This window comes from Suncus etruscus, chromosome 16, assembly GCF_024139225.1.
Source record: "Suncus etruscus isolate mSunEtr1 chromosome 16, mSunEtr1.pri.cur, whole genome shotgun sequence".
Classification (NCBI taxonomy): domain Eukaryota; kingdom Metazoa; phylum Chordata; class Mammalia; order Eulipotyphla; family Soricidae; genus Suncus; species Suncus etruscus.
The window spans coordinates 1,924,009-1,944,953 of NC_064863.1; the positions used below are offsets into that span (position 1 = coordinate 1,924,009).

The following is a 20,945-nucleotide window of genomic DNA, read 5'->3' on the forward strand; positions in this document are numbered from 1 at the left end:
CTTAAAAGACATCAAGCTCGTTGAGAAATTTCTGTATTTTCATTGCTTTATACTTGGGGTACTATATGATAGCCTTAACTGAGGTGACAATACAAGTGATTTTTGGTGTTCAGCCATTAGACACACTTGTATATGGAGTTGGTTTCCATCATTTGCTACAGACAAAATTGTGACTATTATTGATTACAGAGGACTTCGATATTTTATCATAGACATGTATTTTAGGAGATATACTTTTAGGGGCTGGAGCAATAGCACAGAAAAAGGGCATTTGCCTTGCATGCAGCCAACCTGGGATGGACCCAGGTTCAATCCCCAGCATCCCATCTGGTCTCCCGAGCCTGCCAGCAGTGATCTCTGAGCACAGAGCCAAGAGTAATCTCTGAGTGCTGCTGGCATTAGCTCAAAAACCTAAAATAAAAGAAGAAAGATGTTTTTAAATAATTTGAAACACTGCACAGCAAGTTATTTATGTCCATTATTGAGGCTTCCAAAGGATATTCAAGAATTTTATCCAGAACACATATGAAAGAAAACACCATTAGAATTTTTTTGAGCAAACTCCCTCAAAACTTGTCATTAAAAAAATTAAGACAGCAATAAGGAAAGATTCTGATTCCTTAATGAAGTAATTCTTATACAATTTTTATTTTATACTCGTTTACAATTTTCAAGATATTTTATATAATCCTATCTCATCTGATGGTGATATCCACTCCAGATGTAAACAAAGTTTATGTTATCATTCCCATTTCACAAGTGGAGAAATGCTGGCTCCTCGAAATGTGATGGTTTGTTCACTGTTGCAAAACTCCTTAGTGTCAGACCAAGCAGAGTAAGTTAATATCTGGCTGTGTACCCAAAGATCTCCCTTTTACAGCAGTTTCTGTTCCATCCTGTAGGAGGACCTCAGTTTAATTCTTTGAACATATAAAAGCCATTTTAGCCAATAAAACCTATGTTCCTCAGGAAAAAATATTTAGCATTTTTATTTCTATATCAGTATGATCTTTTTATATCTATATCAGTATACAAATGCCATGAGAATCTGGATATTCTGGGAATATCTATTCTTCACCTTTTAGGATAGTATTTTTTTTTGAGGTGTAATGCAACTTCATCACTTCATTTAAATATTCACAATAGTCTTTATTCTACATTTTTAGTATAAAAAAAATCCACAAGCTAAGTGCACCACAGTGTAGAGAGAGACATACAACGCTGAACTTCAGTCAATGGTACAAGTCAAGCATCACATGTACAGAACACAAAATTAGGATGAACTGAAATTATAAAATAAAAACCCAATTTCAGAAAAAAAATCAAAATATTAAGGATCCCTGAAATATTCTTAACCTTCATGAGATCTCACTGGCTTCTCAATGTGGTTATCTAAACTTAGAAATTCTTGGTGACTGCATTAGACTCTGACAATGAATGGTAACCAAGTTTTAATCTGAAAACTCCCTTTAAAATGGCTCTGAAGTCATCAGGCTTTTGAAATACATCCTCTCTTATTCCTCATGGTTCCCAAACTGTTATTTATAATAGTTTGCATCAATATTCTTTGCTCAAGCAAAGCTGTTTTGCTGGCACCAAAGAAAATTTGGGTTTGGTTTATGTATGGAAAGACAATTCAAGAGGAGGGTCCAGGAGGCACCGTCTACTTTTGCCTGAGGAGATGCCTAAAAAATGGGGATGGCAGGGTAGAGGATGGAATCTGTGTTTGGGACACAGTTGACGTTTCAGAGGATCCTTGTGAAAAACTAGTTAAGAGATGGCAAATATGGAGAGTGCAAGGAGAGAAGGGAGATAGTCTGACTAGCTTACTGTCCTGCACCAATGATTCAATGGAGATTGGTGGGAAGGAGGGAAGACAAGGGATAACATTGGGACACTGGGCCAAGGATGGAACAGTAAAGGCAGAGACAACTAATGCAGTTCATTTCAACATGTAATAAAAATAAAAGACTTAAAGGATATTAAAGACCAATCAGAATAATTTGGCAACTTTAATTCTTAGAAAGACAAAGTTCCCTCCAAACCTAATTTGATGTTTTATTACTAAAAGCCAAGACCAGTATGGTACAGTATTACTCCAGAGGAATTAAAGGAAGATCCATAGGGCTGCTTCACCCACATTCATTTTATGAATGGACACCTCCCCTACCTCAAAATGCTTTAGGGAAATACTGCTACTGTTACATGGTTTCTTATTAAGTTTGAAAGTCCTTGAAAGTTTGGGAACCGGAAAGACACCCCAACAACATGTGTCTAAATTGCAACTTCAGGTTAATATGACTAAAGCAGTTACATTGTGAGAAGCGCTGAAGGTATGTGATGTCTTTCATGGCACAGAGGTGGCCTTGTTTCTTCACCAGATGGTGTAGTCAACATCTGAGTCTCCCGTGAAGAAATTTCCCTTCCACTGAGTTACAAAGACATTGGCTCCCTGCATGACTGCAAGCTGAGCAGCATTGGGAGGACATCCAGGGGGTGGAGGAGGAACGTTGCCAGCAGTAGCCCCAGCTCCAAATCTGGCACCAGCATCATACCCTCCTTCCACCAGCACTGCTGAACCTGGTGGGTAGGTGGGACCAACTGGATAATAAGCCATGGGGATTGTAGCACCTAAAGGACCAACAGCCACTGACTGGGCCATGGGAAGATACAGTGAGGCTCAGGAAATGCAGCTGACATGGTGGGCACTGTGGCAGCCCCTAGGTGCACAAAGCTGGGACGACGAGCTCCGAGTAGGCAGGTGGAGCATCAGTCTAGGGCGGAGCCTGAGGAAGATGCAGGGCCTGAGGGTACATTGGATTCCCAGGAGGCTACACAGGGTAGGTAGGCTGTGCTGGATATTGCCATTTATCCGTTTCTGAGTCAGTCTCGGGCCCAGTCTTTTCTGCATACTCTGTTCAGCGGAATGGCGGGATTTATCTTCCCTCAAAAGGAAACAGCCCATTTGAAATTAGCTGCGCCTCGACCCAAGGAGCTTTGTCGAGGATAGTATTTCTGACAAGTTCTCGCGCTTAAGAGCAAACTAATTGAATTTTTGGTTCTCAGTTTCCCCCTTTGGTTTCTCTACGTAACTAATTTTCTTTCCCATTTCCAGTCAGTATTCAAATCTTTGTTCCTTTTTCTTTTAGTGTTGACCTAACTGTATTCAGATTAGCAGATTCTTTTCAAAAGAATGTTTTCGATCACTGTTACAGCTGTTTCCATATTGTTGGAAGTGTGGTGTTATTGGTAAGTGATGCTGAAATGTGAACTATGAGGACAGTGAAGAAGATGGAGGCAGGTTCGAGGAGACTAATTTTTGTCGCGTTGGTCAGTAGAAAGACAATGAGGGAAAAGCTAGCTAAGAAAATTAGATGAATAGTTTCTGTGTTTCCTTGAAAATGGATTGAAGATGAATTTCTTGAAAATATTCCAGACCATATAAATCAACATCAACTAGTTGTGAAACTGAGTCTGGAGTGTAGTTAATTGATAAAATAAGCTGAGTGACGGTTTCTTGAACAATGTTTGACTTTGTGTTCTATTGGGACAGGTCATTTCTGTTTCCCTTGCTGCTGCTTTTGGCCTCTGGTTGATATACTTCACTGCATAGAGCATCATAGAGTTCTACCAGTCATCATACCACAAGCAGTGCAATCAACTTTTCTGCGTGATAATATCAGCAGGACAAATGTCCCATCAAAAATATATCAAAGGTGTGGGCCAGAGCTGTAACACAGCGGGAAGGGTGTTTGCCTTGCACATGGCCAAAGTGCAAGTTTCAGTCTCTACCATCCCATATGATCCCTGTGAAGCAAGGAGTAATTTTTGAGCGCAGATCCAGGAGTAACTCCTAAGCATCAGCAGGAGTGGCCCAAACAAACAAATAGACAAACAATATCATCATGCATGCTTTGGTGGCTTTATTCTTTTTTTTTTTCTCTTTTTTTTTTCTTAACACCACCCATCACCAGTGCAACATTCCCATCACCAATGTCCCAAGTCTCCCTCCTCCCCACCCGACCCCCGCCTGTACTCTAAACAGGTTCTCAATTTCCCTCATACATTCTCATTATTAGGACAGTTCAAAATGTAGTTATTTATCCAACTAAACTCATCACTCTTTGTGATGAGCTTCCTGAGGTGAGCTGGAACTTCCAGCTCTTTTCTCTTTTGTGTCTGAAAGTTATTATTGCAAGAATGTCTTTCATTTTTCTTAAAACCCATAAATGTGTGAGACCATTCTGCGTTTTTCTCTCTCTCTCTGACTTATTTCACTCAGCATAATAGATTCCGTGTACATCCATGTATAGGAAAATTTCATGACTTCATCTCTCCTGACAGCTGCATAATATTCCATTGTGTATATGTACCACAGTTTCTTTAGCCATTCGTCTGTTGAAGGGCATCTTGGTTGTTTCCAGAGTCTTGCTATGGTAAATAGAGCTGCAATGAATATAGGTGTAAGGAAGGGGTTTTTGTATTGTATTTTTGTGTTCCTAGGGTATATTCCTAGGAGTGGTATAGCTGGATCGTATGGGAGCTCGATTTCCAGTTTTTGGAGGAATCTCCATATCGCTTTCCATAAAGGTTGAACTAGACGGCATTCCCACCAGCAGTGGATAAGAGTTCCTTGGTGGCTTTATTCTATAGCCTAGAAAATTTATACATCCTTTTTTATTAACAATTAGAAATTTTACTAGGTTTATATGGCTCTTGGGTTAAAACCAAACAGTGGGGTTATTTTGTTTTGTTTTGTTTCTTCCTCATCATTCTGAAGTATGTACCTATATTGAGGTATGTATTTGCCAACAAAAGACAAAATCTTGCATCACAGAGCTAGTACAGGAGCTGAGGGCTTACCCTACATGTGAACAATCCAGACTGAATTCCTAGTCCTGAGCACTGAGCCAAAAGTTGCTCCTGAGAACTGCCAAGTGCCCCTCCATAAAAATGAAGACAGACTCTTGTAAATGTTGATGGTTAATTCTAACCTATGACCAAGTATGCAAGATGAATCCTTTCTTTACACATTAGAGATGTAAAACAACATGATTCCATGGAACTTCTACTACAGTTTTCCTTTTACTTTCGAGAGTTAGACGAGATTGGGCTACATCTGGTGGTGTTCAGGACTTACTTCAGGCTCAGGGTTCACTGCTGCTAGATTTAGGGAACCATCTAAGGTACTATGGAATCCGGCATGGCTGCATATAGGACAAGCACCCTAACCACTGTACTGTCACTGGCCCTAATTTTCCTTTATTTTAAATTATGTTCTTGAGTGTTAGATAGAAAAGGGGCTAAGACAAAGTAGTTTTACATAAATAAATTATGTGCTTGATTCGCTTATTTCTGAGTTCTCTTGCCCTCAGAACACAGTTTCTGAGACTTCTATAAACTAGGTCAAAATCTTATTTCTCCTTTACCCACTTGGTGAAAAGTGAGAAATGAAAGATTGTCATCTGCCAAAGGTCACCATGGTAGGAAGCCTTTTTTCCACATTTGAGAACCATACTTAAAACTATCCTCCCACTCACATTCACACTGAAATTTTAGCGAACCTAGTATGTTTAGTCAGGAAAATAGGGTTTGTAAAATTCTTACCCATTCTTGTCTAAGATCTCTGAGATATTTGAAGGGAGGGTGAACACTAAAGACATTAAGTTAATATGTTACTGGGATCTTAATCTCTAGCTCTCATTTGTGTTATTTTCAAAATTTCAGTATTAAAGTCCCTGCTCCAGCCTCTAGATATTTTTATCTTTCATCATCCTTGATTTTAAGGAACAAAGAATAGGATTGGTACATCATTCTTCTATGCCTAGATATTTAAATAATTTGTAAGCTCTGAATAAAGACCTACTAGTGTAATGCCTAAAAGATCAAACCTCAAAAAATAACTGAAAATTCATGTTGTTTCACTCATTCCCTACTTTTTGCCTATTGATTTTATGATGGTGGTTCTTTGCAGATCAAATAATGACTAAATGCAGGTTAATAGTATGCCAAATTTTGAAGCTCATCCTCCAGTGTTTAAGTGATAGAAGAATAAGTGCTCCGATTGAGCTACAAAACCTAGAAACTAATTACCACTCTTTGGGTAATATTGAGAATTTTTCTTTTTTTTTTTTTTTTAAATTTTTTTTTTATTTAAACACCTTGATTACATACATGATTGTGTTTGGGTTTCAGTCATAAAAGGAACACCACCCATCACCAGTGCAACATTCCCATCACCCAAGTCCCAAATCTCCCTCCTCCCCCCCCAACCCCCGCCTGTACCCTAAACAGGCTCTACATTTCCCTCATACATTCTCAATAGAGAATTTTTCTAATTAACCTTTCAAGATTAAAAATTACACTAAAATGTGTAACATTCTAGATATGCCAACTATTGGGCTAAATATTTCATCTTGGCTATAAATTGATGAGATATACATCATCTCCATTCTACAGATGCTAAATGTGATTATGCACACTAACAAATTGGAAACCAGGACTCAAATTCATCTCCCAATTCAATCCAGCACCTTTGCTACTAAACTAGAAGTACTTGCTCTATCTGTGCATTAAATGTTTTTTCTACTTTGTATACTGTTCTGCTTCTAGCTTTCTGATTTTTAATTTCTCAGAATCCGTCAAGAAAGAGCTCAAAGCTTCCAAACCTCCTTACCAATCTTACCAATCTCTTCTGTTCATCCTCTAATAGCCAGAGTATCTCACAATCACTCTCTTGTCATTGAGATATTTCATCTTGTGACAAGGTCATCCCTTTGCTGCCAAACTTCAAGTTTTCTGAGAGCAAGGCTTACTCTGTGTATGCCTTGCAGTGTTTAAAGAACTGTTAGCATTGGAAATTTATTTTAGAATGATGGAACTAGTTTTCCTTATAATGTTCTGCTGATGTTCTGATACCTTTGCGATTTCAATTGGCCTTCACGTTTCATCTTCAGGAAAACTCTTTGAAGTATGCTCTAGAATTTATTTTCATTTTACACAATTGAGGAAGTTAAAATACAGAATTTAGGGGATGGAAAGTTACTGCAGTTAAGTAGGTGGTTGTGAGATTCAGAAAAGTGTAAAACCAGTTTGCACAAGGCTGTCCTGATTTGGATCCCTGACTACTACATATGGTCTCCTGAGCACTGCCACATGTGGCCCCAAATAAACAAAATAAAAATGTATAAAGATTAAGTCAATTATCCATAACGACACAATCAGAGATATAGTCTGGATTCAAACCTAGGTCTTTAAAACCCATGTGTTTTCTATTAGTCTTACTCTGTCGCTTAGCATTTAAAACTTAATAGACTGATGGATAGGTCTACATCTAAGTTCTCCAAGTAAAGTAGGATATTTTTAGGACATGGAATTAACACCAAAGGCAGAAGTGAAACTACAATGAATAGAGTGCTTGCCTTACATGTAACAACATAGGTTTAATCCCCGGAACCTCATATGATCCCCTGATCCCACCAGGAGTGATTTCTAAGGGCAGAGCCAGAAGTAACCTCTCAGCACCACTGGGTTGTAGCTCAAAAACAAAAATAAAAAGGAAAGAAATGAGCACCCAAATCCGAGGTTCTTTTCACTGTGGCTTCTCTTCTAAATTTCTCTGCCATGCACCTTCCCAAGTAGACAGCACACATATTTGAGTAGATATTTGTTCAAGATCATGAAGTGTGTCTTGCAGAATTTCTTTTTTTCTTTTTTAGTTGTCAGAGACAAACAACCCCAGCAAGAGACAGGGAGTGGGAGTAAAAACACTCTCCCATGGGCTTAGAGAATAGCACAGCGGTATTTGCCTTGCAAGCAGCCGATCCAGGACCTAAGGTGGTTGGTTCAAATCCCAGTGTCCCATATGGTTCCCTGTGCCTGCCAGGAGCTATTTCTGAGCAGATAGCCAGGAGTAACCCTTGAGCACTGCCAGGTGTGGCCCAAAAATCAAAAGCAAAACCAAACAAACAAAAAAACAACACTCCATTGGGTTAATACAGGTCCTGCAGGAGGAATGCTCTTTCTTCAGGACATAGGCACGGGAGGGGCTGAGAGGGTAAATTTGTTCTGGTCTTCCCTACCGGGTGTGTGGGCCTTGAGAGTCTGAGAGGGTAATATTTTTAATTAATTTGGTGAGTTAATTTGATATTTTTTTTAGCATTATTGTAAATAGATATCCCAGTAATCATCACCCCCAATAACATGAGTAACAGATCTTTGAAAGTCATGGAATAGGATAAAGCTTTTTGTGAAATATCCAAGAGATGAATACAGATTTAATCCACCATGGGATTGGGGCCTTGATCTACAAAGGGATCATGGCTTTGATCCACAAGATCTCAGTTTGGATTCCCCAGAGGATCATTACTTAATGTCTTCGTTTTGTCCCTGTTCCAGACACCAACTGTCAGAGCCGAACAAAACCCCAACAAGAGAGGGTTAGAAACTGGATTTCATCGAGGGAGAGCCAAAGCAGGGAGACCAAGGGCCTTACAGTGAATCCCCTAAGCCAAGAGAGGGAGACAGAGAGGGCCAAATTTGGGACCAAGGCAAATTCTCCAGGGAAAGGACCAAAAGAAAAGGGAACAGTAGGAGAGATAACAAAAGGCAGCAAAAGGGAGTCCAGTCAACAGTTAAACAGTTTCCCCAGTAATTCAACAACGACCATCCAGCAGAAGCAATCTGGCAGGGGGCTTCAGCCTGGGCTCCCTATAACTCCAGGGCAAACTGCCTTCCAGTGGCAGTTACAAGGGACAGACGTCTGGTAGCTGACATCTTATACCCCTACGGCTGACCAGGGCCCATAAGAGTCTCTTTCTTATAGTTGTTATTTTTGTTTGTTTTGTTTTATTTTTATGGGCCACACCTAGTGATGCTCATGAATTACTCCAACCTTTGCACACAGGGATCACTCTTAGTGGGCTCTGGGGGACTATATGGGATGCCAGGAATTGAACCCAATTAATGCAAGTGCCTTACCCACTGTGCTATCTCTCTGGATCCTCTTATAGAATTTCTTCAAGCAAAGATTATGAGTAAAAGAAAAAAATGAGAATCTGGAGACTGAAAGAAAAAAATGAAAGAAAAAAATGAGAATCTGGAGACTGAAAGAAAAAAAGTTTATAGAAATTTGGGTTTCTTTGTAGTTGGTGGCACAAGCAAGTAGGTACAGATGACTCAGGCAAAGAGACTTTGTGAAACTATCCCCCGAAGAAATAAATCCTGATAGTGTCTGTGGAAAACTTCTTAGCCTGGTGTTCATTTTCTTCACTGTTTAATTTCCCTTTCTTTCTTCCTTCCTGGAACTGGAAATTATGTTAGTTCTTGTTCAGTGTTAGGATGAGTTAGTTGGTCGCCCCAGGTGACATTTCACCCAGGTATTTCTCTAGAATGTATTTGAAGATAAAAATCTGCTGAACATTTCCTTTGTGAGAAAAGTGAAGAATTTTGAATTTATAGGAAAGAATTATGCTCTGAATTTGAGAATCCAGATAAGCTGAATAAACAAAGATAATTCAAAATACAAAAGCACAATTCTATCATAGAAGCTGACGAATGAGAAAGTTTGCTTAGACCTGTTGAATCAAGTTGAGAAAGCTTCCTTTTTTTTTTTTTTTTTTTGGCCACCTGGCTCATTTATTTTCCTTAATTTTTACAAATTTTGAAAATGCAACCACCATCGAATTATACCTACTTTCCTTCGTTTTCTCTTATTCTTCTTCAAAACCTATTGAGTCATGAATCTAGATAAGCAAAAAGTCTTGGTTTAGAACTCAAGCAATTTTTATGTTTGAATGTTAAATGTTGGTCTAAAACTTGGCTCTGTTTTCCTGCCTGTCTGGGAACTAATCAGATAAAGGTGTTGTTCAAACAAGCTTGTGATCATGTTGTTATCAAGATGCTACCTGGTTCCCAGAAAATGTTTCAGCTGCGACCTTTTTAAGAAGACAATGCAAAATATTCCATATTCCCTAACCACCGACCGAACTATACCCACCTGGATTGCCAGTTCTTCCATTTCTCACTTGAAGGATAACATTGTCTTTCCCACATGTAAAATAGTTTCCCTCTCCTAAGTATGTACTTGTGACCTTAGATCTCCCATTTGCCTTTCTACAGTTTCTACTCAGCTTTTAATGGCAAGCAAGGGCTAGTCCTATACAGTGCTTGCAAGATTGACACAGTACCAGCAGTTACAGAGAAAAGGGATGAGAGGCCATCTTTTCTTTCTTTCTTTTTTTTTAAACAACTTTATTACATACATGATTGTGTTTGGGTTTCAGTCGTGTAAAGAACACCACCCATCACCAGTGCAACATTTCCATCACCAATGTCCCAAGTCTCCCTCCTCCCCACCCAACCCCCGCCTGTACTCTAGACAGGCTTTCTTTTCAAATCACAAACTTGCCTCAAGTTTTCATCCAGCTCCTGCTTCCATTTTACTTTGTGGATCAGTCATCATGACTACTGTTACAAAACACCACAGAGAGGTGACATAACCAACAGGGCATATTTTCTCCCTTTGCTAGGACCTGGAACCTGGAAGTCTGAGATCAAGGGCCTCGATATTTTGTTCTCTCCCAAGACCTTTCTCCATGGCTTGCAGATGTGTCTTTCACATGGTTTGTCCTCAGAGAGCCTGATTCTTAGAAGGAGACTCAACAGGTCCTATTCTACTAGCTTTATTATAATTTGCATCTTTGAAGACAGCCACTTATATACTAGGGAATTTGGGGAAACATCTTTCTCAAAAGTTTGGCATTTTTCTGGGTAAACTTTTTTTTTTTTTTATCGAATCACCGTAAGATGCAGTTTCAAAGTTGTTAATAGTTCAGTCAATACCTATCCCTTCATCAATGTACACGTCTACACCTCCCACCACCTCCCTTGCCTCCACCTTCCCTGGCCCTCTAACCCTGAAACCTGACTCTATGCCAGACACTTTTATTCTCTCTTTCTCACCCTCCCTTTTTCCTTTTAGGCATTGTGATTTGCAATATTTGTACTGAAAGGGTTTCATGCATATAGTTCCGCTTTTAACACCTTATTTGTACTGCCAATATGTATTAAGAAAGAAATTAGCATAACATCCATGTTGGATGTTATCTAACCCATTAAGACAGAAAGATATGGACTTGAGACCTACCTTTGCCACCTACTTAGAGTGTTACTTTAGGCATCTATGGATTTTGCTCTCCATTTCCTCCAACCACAGATGGAAATACTAATAATAGTACTTGCTTCATAAGGCTTTCATAGCAGTCACATAGGTTGCATTCCTGTGCTGGTAAAGATGGTTCAGGGGTTGATGTGATTGCCTTGCAAACAGCTAACCCCAACTCAATCCCTGACACCTATGGTCCCACCAGCATCAGGAGGTGTGGCCCAAACCTCTTTCTCCCAAAGAGGTTGTATTCAATTTCATTGGTTATAATGATCTGAATAAGAATAAATCCCAAAATCCTCTTTAAAAAGTTGTTATTGACACCTGATTTTTTTCTCTAAAAGTGAAAACTTGCTGATTTTTTTCAGACTTTTCACTAATTGTATTTTTCTCCAAGTCGAGTAATGCTAGACGATTTTTTTTTTATCAGAGTGATTATTCAGTTGGGTTGTAATGAGCAGCCATGCCAGATTTTATGTAGTATTAACTTCAAATATTTTTATTGCCCCCATAAGTATACTCATTTTTTAGAACATTGTCCAGATTTTTGGTTTAGCCATAGGCATCACCACAAAATCAGTACAGTGAACCACTTAATTCGGTGAGCTCCATTTAGTCGAGATTAAATCCAGTCCAGAGAGTCATGGACTGTTTGCTTCATGTAAATGACTCGGTGGTTCACAGTTACTGATCATCCTTAGCAATCCCCCATTCTTAAGCGGGAATGGGCCAACCCCTGCTGGCATAATTATCAGAGGGAGGAGGAGTGGAAGGGCGCTGAACAGCTGATGGTTCTTCTCACTTCTGGAGCAGAAGCCCTTGAGATGTCAGCATACAGGTGGCAGGGCAAGGCAAGTGTGACATCTCCCCAGAGTCCCTTCGATGCCAGGGATTTGCCAAGCCTCAGTTGTCAAAGAACAATAAATTTTCATTTGAGATCTAAAACATAAATCACTGTTTCCCAAACACTGAAAGGCAAGAAGAAACTAAATCCCTGTAATGATTAAAAGAATTCTGTTAATTAAATCAGCAAGGTAGAAAGCTTCCCTCCTCACATACGGCCTGGCTAAACAGTAGAATACCTTGGAGACTGACAGTGAAATCCAAGCTTATTCTAGGTTGCAAGCCAGCATCCTGAGGGAACATTTAGAAGAAAGGAATCCCTAAGCGCAGGACAAGTAAACACTTTTTTTTTTTTTAAATAGAAGTTGTACTTGGATTATGTTTGTCAGGGAAGGGAAGTTGCAAAACAAATTATAAACCTTGCTCAGCATATGTGTGCCAGCCCTTTATCAGATTTGCCACGAGTCAAGAGAATGCCACATTATCCTAAACTAATACATGGGAGCAAATTTAAAAGATGATTTCAGTATAGAAGAGAAATATGTCATTTGTACTCAGCTAAAAAAAAATTGGGGGTACACCCTATTCTCTCAGCTTGTCATTTATTTATGGAATTTTCTCTCTTTCTCTCTGTCTTTATCTCTCTATGTCTCTCTCATTTTTCCTTTTTTTGTTTGTTTTTGGGGCACACGTGCAGTTCTGAGGGGTCACTCCTGACTGCTCAGAAATCACTCCTGGCAGGCATCTGGGATGCCGGGGATCGAATCAGGGTCGGCCGTGTGCAAGGCAAACACTTGATTTACCACTATGCTATCACTCTGGCCCCATCTCTCATTTTTTTTCCTTAAAAAAAAAAAAAAGAAAAGCTATTTACCTCACTGGGGGGAAAATTAAACCATAAAAAAAAAAAATCAAACCTAGTTTCAATTTGTCTGTTGGATCAGTTTACAACAATGATTAAATGTTGACTTCACACATCATGCTTTTTTGTTTTGTAGAGCTATTGATATAGATTTGTGGGTCTTTTTTAATGCTCTGTTAATTGGTTGGTCAGCAAAGAATCGTGCTGCTGTGGTTGAAGAAAGTTGGGGAAAAAGATAGAGGTTAAGGCTTTATTCAAATCTCTCTCTTCCGGAGAAGCCTGTGACACTAGTGTCCTCAAGCCACTTAGAGCAGCTTCTGCTCCATCAGCCTCAGGGGTTACTTAGCCCTGAGCTACACACTCTCAATCCCAGTCAGGTTTATCAGCCAAACCAATTTGCTACTATTCATCATCCACCAATCTTTATTCTTTTTCACTTGGGGGGAAAGATATGGGGGGGGCTTACAGTGACTTTTAATTTTGGTGTGTTTTTTTCTCTTTATACTGCCAGGGCTCAAACCCAGAGCCTCCCACTTGCAGGGCTTTCTTTCTGTCTTTTTATTTTTTTTAATTTTTTTAAACTTTATTGATTGATTGGTTTTGGGGCCACACCCAGTGACACTCAGGGGTCATTCCTGGCTCTGCACTCAGAAATTTTCCCTGGCAAGCTGCGGGACCATGTAGGATGCCGGGAATAGAACCGGGTCCCTCCTGGGTTTGCCACATGCAAAGCAAAAGCCCTACTGCTGTGCTATCTCTCCGACCCCTCTTTTTAAATAAATTTTTTAATTGAATCACTGAGATGCACTTACAAAGTTATTTATGAGTGAGTTTCGCTCACACAGTGCCCACCACCTCTTCCTTCATCAGTACATATTTCCTGCTAGTTGTGTTAGCAGTTCCCCACCCCACTTTGCCCTCTCATCTAACTCTATGACATTTTTCTTCTCTCTATCTCACTCAATTCTTTTTTAAACACCGTGGCTTGCAATATTATTACTCAAAGAGTTTTGAGGATTTTTTTTTTTTTTTTTTTTTTTGGTGTTTGAGTCACACCAGGCTGCACTCAGGGTTACTCCTGGCTCTATGCTCAGAAATCTCTCCTGGCAGGCTGGGGGTGGGGTGGGGTGGGGACAATATGGGATGCTGGGATCCAAACCATCATCCTTTCGCATGCAAGGCAAATGCCCTACTTCCATGTTATCTCTCCGTCCCAAAAGTATTATGCATATCACTTTATCTTCTTTTAGTATCCAGTTCTTGTCCAGAGTAATTATTTTCAATAATCGTTTTTCCAGTGGTCTCTCTCTGCCTTAACTGCATTCTCCCTCTCTTCATAGCAAGCTTTCTACCATGGACTAGTCCTTCTGACCCTTGTCTCCATTATATTTTAGATATTATTATATTATTATATAATTATTATATATTAAAATATAAATTATACATTAATTATTACTAATTTTATTATTATTAGTTGTTACTAATTATTTTAGGTGTTATTATCTACTAAAATTTTTATTTTATCCCACAAATGAGTGTGATCATTCCACAACTTTTTCTCTCCCTCTGCCCTAATTACACTCCCTAGCTCTTTGTGGCAAGCTTCACACCATGGCCTAGTCCTCCTCGTCAAGCCTCCTACCATACACTAGCCCTCCTAGCCCTCATCTTTATTGTCTTTGGATATTATTACCATACTATTATTTTCTTTAAATTCATTTTTACTTCAACAATGGAATGCTTTTAGGAGGAGCTGATGGACTCCATTCACAGAACCTGAGATTTCACTTCAGAATTTGCCCATATTTGAAAGTAGACAACCTAAGTAGCCTTATTCTAGACCTCAACCTTTAACTAATTGTTTGAATAATGACTAATCACATGCTAGTAACTGTATACATGTCTTCAAAAAATGTTAAAAGCCATGGGATATATTTGTGATATATCAGAGTTTATTAAGATTTCTATTTGCCTGCTACAAATACGCTTTTAGCACCCTGTGCAAGAGCTCTTACCAGTAGCTTTATCCTGTTCCTCACCACCGTTGTGTTCAGTCTACAGCCACATATGCCCATACCTAGAAAGGCCACTTTCAAAATTGAAGGAGGCCATTAGTACTGGATGACTAATGTCTAATAGTAGGGTCACATCAGAAGTTGAGTTTAAACTCCTCAGCTCACACATCACCTTGCACTTTGACTTTGATGTGGAAGATGCCAGTGGCATGAAGAAAGGAAGTAACCAATAGAATATGGTTTGTTGTTACCTGACCATGGCTGAAAAAAGTGTGAAGTGACCCCAGAGGCCACAATATCTTTGGCTTCCTTGATTCCTGGAAAACGAGATAACAAATTTGAGCTCAGTCCAACTGCGTGCCTCTAAGGACCCCAAGCACAGTGGCTCTGTGGAGCTTAGTTGTGTATATTTCATGAGGTATATTAGTTTTATTTTGTGAGGTATATATTTGTTCTGTTGATCTTGTACAGTAAACTCTATATACTTTGGGGTAAAGGTAGATGGGATGCCTTTTTTTTTTTTTCATTTAGTTTTCACTTTGTTTTATACTCTTTCCCTGCAGGATGTTAAGGAAATACTTGTTTTTAACATGCAGTTATTTGGAAATGGATAGTAAGTGACATAAAATTATATTATATTGTCATTTAAGTAAAGATGACAACTTCCTTCTAAAGTTGGAACTTCTGCTTTTTTAATGGAGAGTATTAGAAGAAATATAGATTTTTATACAAACCCCAAATAGATGCCTGGTGAAAAGTTCACTTTGAATTTCTTAACTCTATACTCCTCAATCACATCTATAGGTAAACTTGGAAGTTTATTGAGTATCTACTTTGTATAGACGACTAATCAAGGCTAGAAACAACATAAGCCAGAGACTGATGGTAGCAGTTCATTTCAAAAAGATTTCCAAATGCAACTATTAGAAATAGCATGCTCGTTTTGTCTTGGTATTTAAATTTAGCCTCTCTGTTGATTTGTCTATCTGTGTGGAGTATAGTTGCCTAGTAGCTTTGCCCTTTGGTATATAAGTTTTCAAGTAAACAAAGGTAGGTGTGGGCAGTAAAAACTGTAGGAAGGCCAGAGAGATAGTACAGTGGGTAGGGTGCTGGCCATGCACACAACTCATCTGGGTTTGATCCCCAAAACCTCATATGGTCTCTAAAGACCCTTCAAGAGTGATTCCTGACCACAGACCCAAATGTAAGCCCTGAGCACCACTGAGTACTTGATGCTCAAAAAAACTGGGTAGAATTGACCCCCGTGTCCATCATCACCACTGACTGAAGACTGACCATCTTGTGACTATTGACATAATCTTGACAATTTAGCGCCCCTTTTTCCATCCAGGATTGAGGGTGGAGAGCCAGTCTTCAAATTAGGAATTCTCAAAGGAAAACTTGCAACAACAAAAAAAAGCCCCCCAAATTAAGCTTGCATTCCTTTTTATATTTGGCTCTGGCAGATTCCAAGCAAGTCAGGTAGACAGGGCTTGTTTAATGCCTTACCAAAGTGGAAATCTCTGACTGTTTTCTGGTCACAAGACCCCTGAGCCTTCGAGAAGCCAGATTCAGTTGACTCTCCTTTGCTGGCCGATCCCTTCCAGTGTTCAGAACGAGAAAGCTCAAGGTCTCTGCTCCTTCTTGTCTCCTTCCTTTATTGTACAGTTTGCTTTGTTTGTTTGATTTTAAAACTGCCATTATGTGAAAGTGTTGCAAGTATAAATAATTGAGAAGATAACTCTGTGGGGAAACCACTTTTGCTGCCTTTGTGCAGAGGCAGCTCATTATGGCTCTGAGCCGCAGCATTCCATGAGCGCAATTATGCAACATCAGTGTGTCATGGATATTAACCGGGAGGAGTAGATAAGAGACAGGGAAATAATTTTGTGACTTATTTAATTAAATTTATTTGGTTTTTCACATAGTTCCTCTAGTGTCTAATTTACCCAACCACTTCACTTTTGCCGAGGTCTTCTCAGGTCTGGTGTTGAGCGTTTGCGTTTTTGGCATACCTCCTCAATCCTGGATGGACCTAAAATGTATTTATATTGGGGTTTAATTTCCACCCAAGGAGAGGTTACCCATGAAAATGGAACCATAATTTGGCCAGGAGGCTGTTATTCCCCCCCTAGGGCTTCTATCGCCAGTTAATATATGTTAATATAGCAACATGAACAAAAGGTTAAATAAGTGGGTCAAGCTCAGAACAGGCCTCGGACTGCTTACTTGTGCTTAAACGGAAGGAAAAGCCATAATAGTGCTTACCTGACTTTCACCCCCATCATTTTAAGAATTGCTTTGCCAATCCTTCACAGCAAATAGTAATTTTAAGTGGACCAAAACAGAGCTCGGGGTGTTTGCACTCCATGGTAATGATAGAGTAGCTGTGCTCCCTGGAGTCAATAAGCCCAACAATTGAGTCATTTTGGCCTCCTGTGAGTGAATCATGGCTGTTAGCCTGAATGACAGGATTGCTTCTAGTACCGAAGCCCTCCACCAGGCTGACCTCAGCCTGGAACAGCGAGGTGCAGAGGGCAGCCAGGTGGTGTTTAACACAGTTAGAAGTAAAAGCAGATTTGATGCTCCTACCTTCCATAAACAGGAAGGAGAATCGGCGTATGTGGTGGCAGGAGTAGGAGAGAGCTGATGTACATGGATGTACCATATCCTCAGCAGTACTTCCTCTTTCCTTATTTCTTCCTCGAAGTATCTCTTCTTCCTCTGCGCTTTCGTTCCCCCATCTTGCCTTTGTATCTCTCTTCCCCATTGCCTTCTCTCTGTGCATGGAAGTCTCCAGACAGGAAATAGACATGCTAACGTTAGATCGTCACCATTCAGATTAATGGAATGTCCAAAGGATTTACCGAAGAGATGTATTATTTTTTTTAAAACTTGATTGATTGATTGATTGATTGGTTTTTGGGCCACACCCAGCGGTGCTCAGGGGTCACTCCTGGCTCTGCACTTAGAAATCACCCCTGGCAGGCTGGGGGACCATATGGGATGACAGGAATTGAACCGGGTCCCTCCCTGATCTGCCGTATGCAAGGCAAATGCCCTATCACCGTTCTATCTCTCTGGCCCCCAAAGAGATGTATCTTGTAACTAATGTTTGTCTCCAGTTCTCAGTTATTCTGAGTAAAAAAAATTTAAGTATACATAGCATAGTAATCAATGATAGTTTATGTTTTGTGTTTTTCTTTAGTTTTAGTTTTGATTTCTGTTGTATGGGAAATGAGTGAGAAGTTGAAAAAGGACAAGATGAGAGAAAATGACCCATCCTAAAACCGTCCCTCAGTGATCAAATTTCTTTAGAGATAGAAGTGATAAAAAAAATATTTCCCATCAGCCATTTTGGGAGGTTCAACGTTCCATGGGCTGCTCATAGTTTTCATAAGTTGGGGGAGGTGTGCTATGCACAAATAAGATATCAAACCGAAGCCTTACAAAGGGCTCTTCCCAAACTAAAGAATGATGAAATATCGAAGCTGGGAATCCTATTTTCAAGTTGATAAGTGGCTTAAAAAGACAATTTTGGTTCAAAATCAGAATGCTTGTTTTTTCCACCAAATCTTTGGGACATCAATATGCCCCATAATATTAATAACTGAGATTAATTTGTAGTGACTGGCCTTCTTAGAGATTCGTAGTATCTTTGAGTCTAATAAAAATCAAGACAGCAAAGAAAAGTATCTCCACTTTGACTTAGTGTTGTTCTCTACACTTACTAGAAATCCCATCCTTTTTTTTTTTTAACTTCTTTGTAGAGATTTAATGTGGAAAATATGCTCATCTCCCCAAAATTATTGTCAAGCCCTGGGAGTTCTACCACTGAGACTCATCTATGGTCCTGTTGTCCTTTCACCATCTCACAAGTCTTTCTCTTGAGTTGCTGCCCATTATTCCTTTTGAGGTACTACCGCCTCCCAACAAACACAATACCTCCCAACTTCCTTTTCAATAAAATCTCTGCTTATTCTGATTCATCCTGCCACACACATCACATATCCCCCAGCTAGAAATCCTGGTGCTCACTTTCCGCCAAATCCAGTCCTTTGCTTCCTTCTCTTCTTAATTTCTACACGAAAGATCTGCCTGGCATCTTGAAGGCCTAAATGAACTGACACCTTTACTGTGTTTAGCTTATCTCTTTAGTTGTTTCTGAATGTGATAACTAGAAATCAGAATGATTTCCTGCCTTCATTTTGTCACACTCTGAGACACATCCTCAGGGATACAGTGGTGCTGCTTGTACAACAAGGACAATAAAATTCCAATGGCTCTTCTGTTTTTCGTTCTGCATTATGTCCAGGGTGGAATAACCTCATATGCATTCAATCAATTTGTTATTTGTTTTCCAAACATTTCTGCCTACTCTCAACATGAAAGTAAGAGGTGGCCTGACCTTGCTCACGAAGCCTAAGAAAGTTGTAATCATGATGTTAAGTAAATGCTATGATGGACCCCTCAACCAGCCAGGAGCTACTAGGTGAAAACATACTTCTTATCCAGACTGTGAAACCAAGGAGGTTACCTGAAAGAGATGTGCTCTAATAAGAATTTTGGAGAGTATATTAATGTCCACAAAACGAATAGTATGTTCCCAATGAGATTGTCTTTATTCTCATTAATCGTCCTTACATGTGTGTACTTTAATTACATATTGTATATAAATCACATATAAAATCAAATAAATAAAATTAAAATGAATCAGAAATAAAAATCTGCAATAGGCAAAACATTATAAGTACTTTTCTGTGAAAATAGAGTCAATACAATTACGACGATTTCTATTTCTTTTTTTTTTGTTTGTTTTTGTTTTGTTTTTTTTTTGGTTTTTTGGGCCACACCCGGTGACGCTCAGGGGTTACTCCTGGCTATGAGCTCAGAAGTCGCTCCTGGCTTGGGGGACCATATGGGATGCCGGGGGATCAAATCGAGGTCCGTCCTAGGCTAGCGCAGGTAAGGCAGGCACCTTACCTTTAGCGCCACCGCCCGGCCCCGACGATTTCTATTTCTAATAGTTAAAACATCTTATAAAATTTTGATCACTGAGGGCCCGGAGAGATAGCACAGCAGTGTTTGCCTTGCAAGCAGCCGATCCAGGACCTAAGGTGGTTGGTTCAAATCCCGGTGTCCCATATGGTCCCCCGTGCCTGCCAGGAGCTATTTCTGAGCACACAGCCAGGAGTAACCCCTGAGCACTGCTGGGTGTGGCCCAAAAACCAAAAAAAAAATTTTTTTGATCACAGAAATCTGAAGATATTCTTTTTTTGTTTATTTTTAATTTTATATTATTTTATTTTTATTTATTTATTTTAGCATGTACATTTACTTTGTCCCTTGAGCCCCCGGATTGTAGTACATTATAATATTTCTTACACAAAGCAATCCAAAGCCACATCATTTATGCAACTCCTTTAACATTAAAAGTTGTAGTATTGTTGACACAATTGATCATAATACAATAATTCATTAAGAATGAGTCAAAGGAGCACAGCAAAGACTGTGTTAGTGTGGAAATTGTTTGCATAGGCCCAGCAAAATATAGGAGACATGGAAAGAAAAAGCCTTGGCCTAAATACAAGGAGACTTTATCCCTGAAGTTTTCTGGCATAAGACCAACTCTAGGCTTCAGGCATATTTGGTTGTCCAACCCAAGTCATTGTCTGTAGTGCCAATACACTTTTATTTTACAATCACTGCCTTTACTCTTTTTCAGTATTTGCCTTTTTGTACTATTATTTATTAAGGGATATTTTAATAAAACTTTAATGAAAAAAATAAATCTAAAGATATTCTAAAAACATTTCAGACTACATGTAGTGTGTTTGCTTCTGTGTTGAAGAACATTTTTGTGTTGGATGTTAGACTACAAGGTTAATGTCTTTATTTTTTTTACCAATGTTGGGAAGGGGTGTGGCTGGGGAGAAATCTACTAATTAACCCTCTTACTTTACTTTTTGGTTTTGAGGTCTACATCTAGCAGTGCTCATAAGTTATTCCTGATTTTGAGTTCAGGGATCATTCTGGCAGGGACCTGGCAACCATATAAGGT

General features: G+C 39.4%; 1 protein-coding gene and 1 pseudogene across 2 annotated transcripts in view; one reads left to right on the top strand and one right to left on the bottom strand.

The window, feature by feature from the left end:
• Positions 1 to 20,945, top strand: part of MEIS2 (Meis homeobox 2) — a 242,889-nt gene that overhangs the window by 200,919 nt on the left and 21,025 nt on the right. The window lies entirely within an intron of this gene.
• Positions 1,874 to 16,897, bottom strand: LOC126032374 (DAZ-associated protein 2-like; annotated as a pseudogene).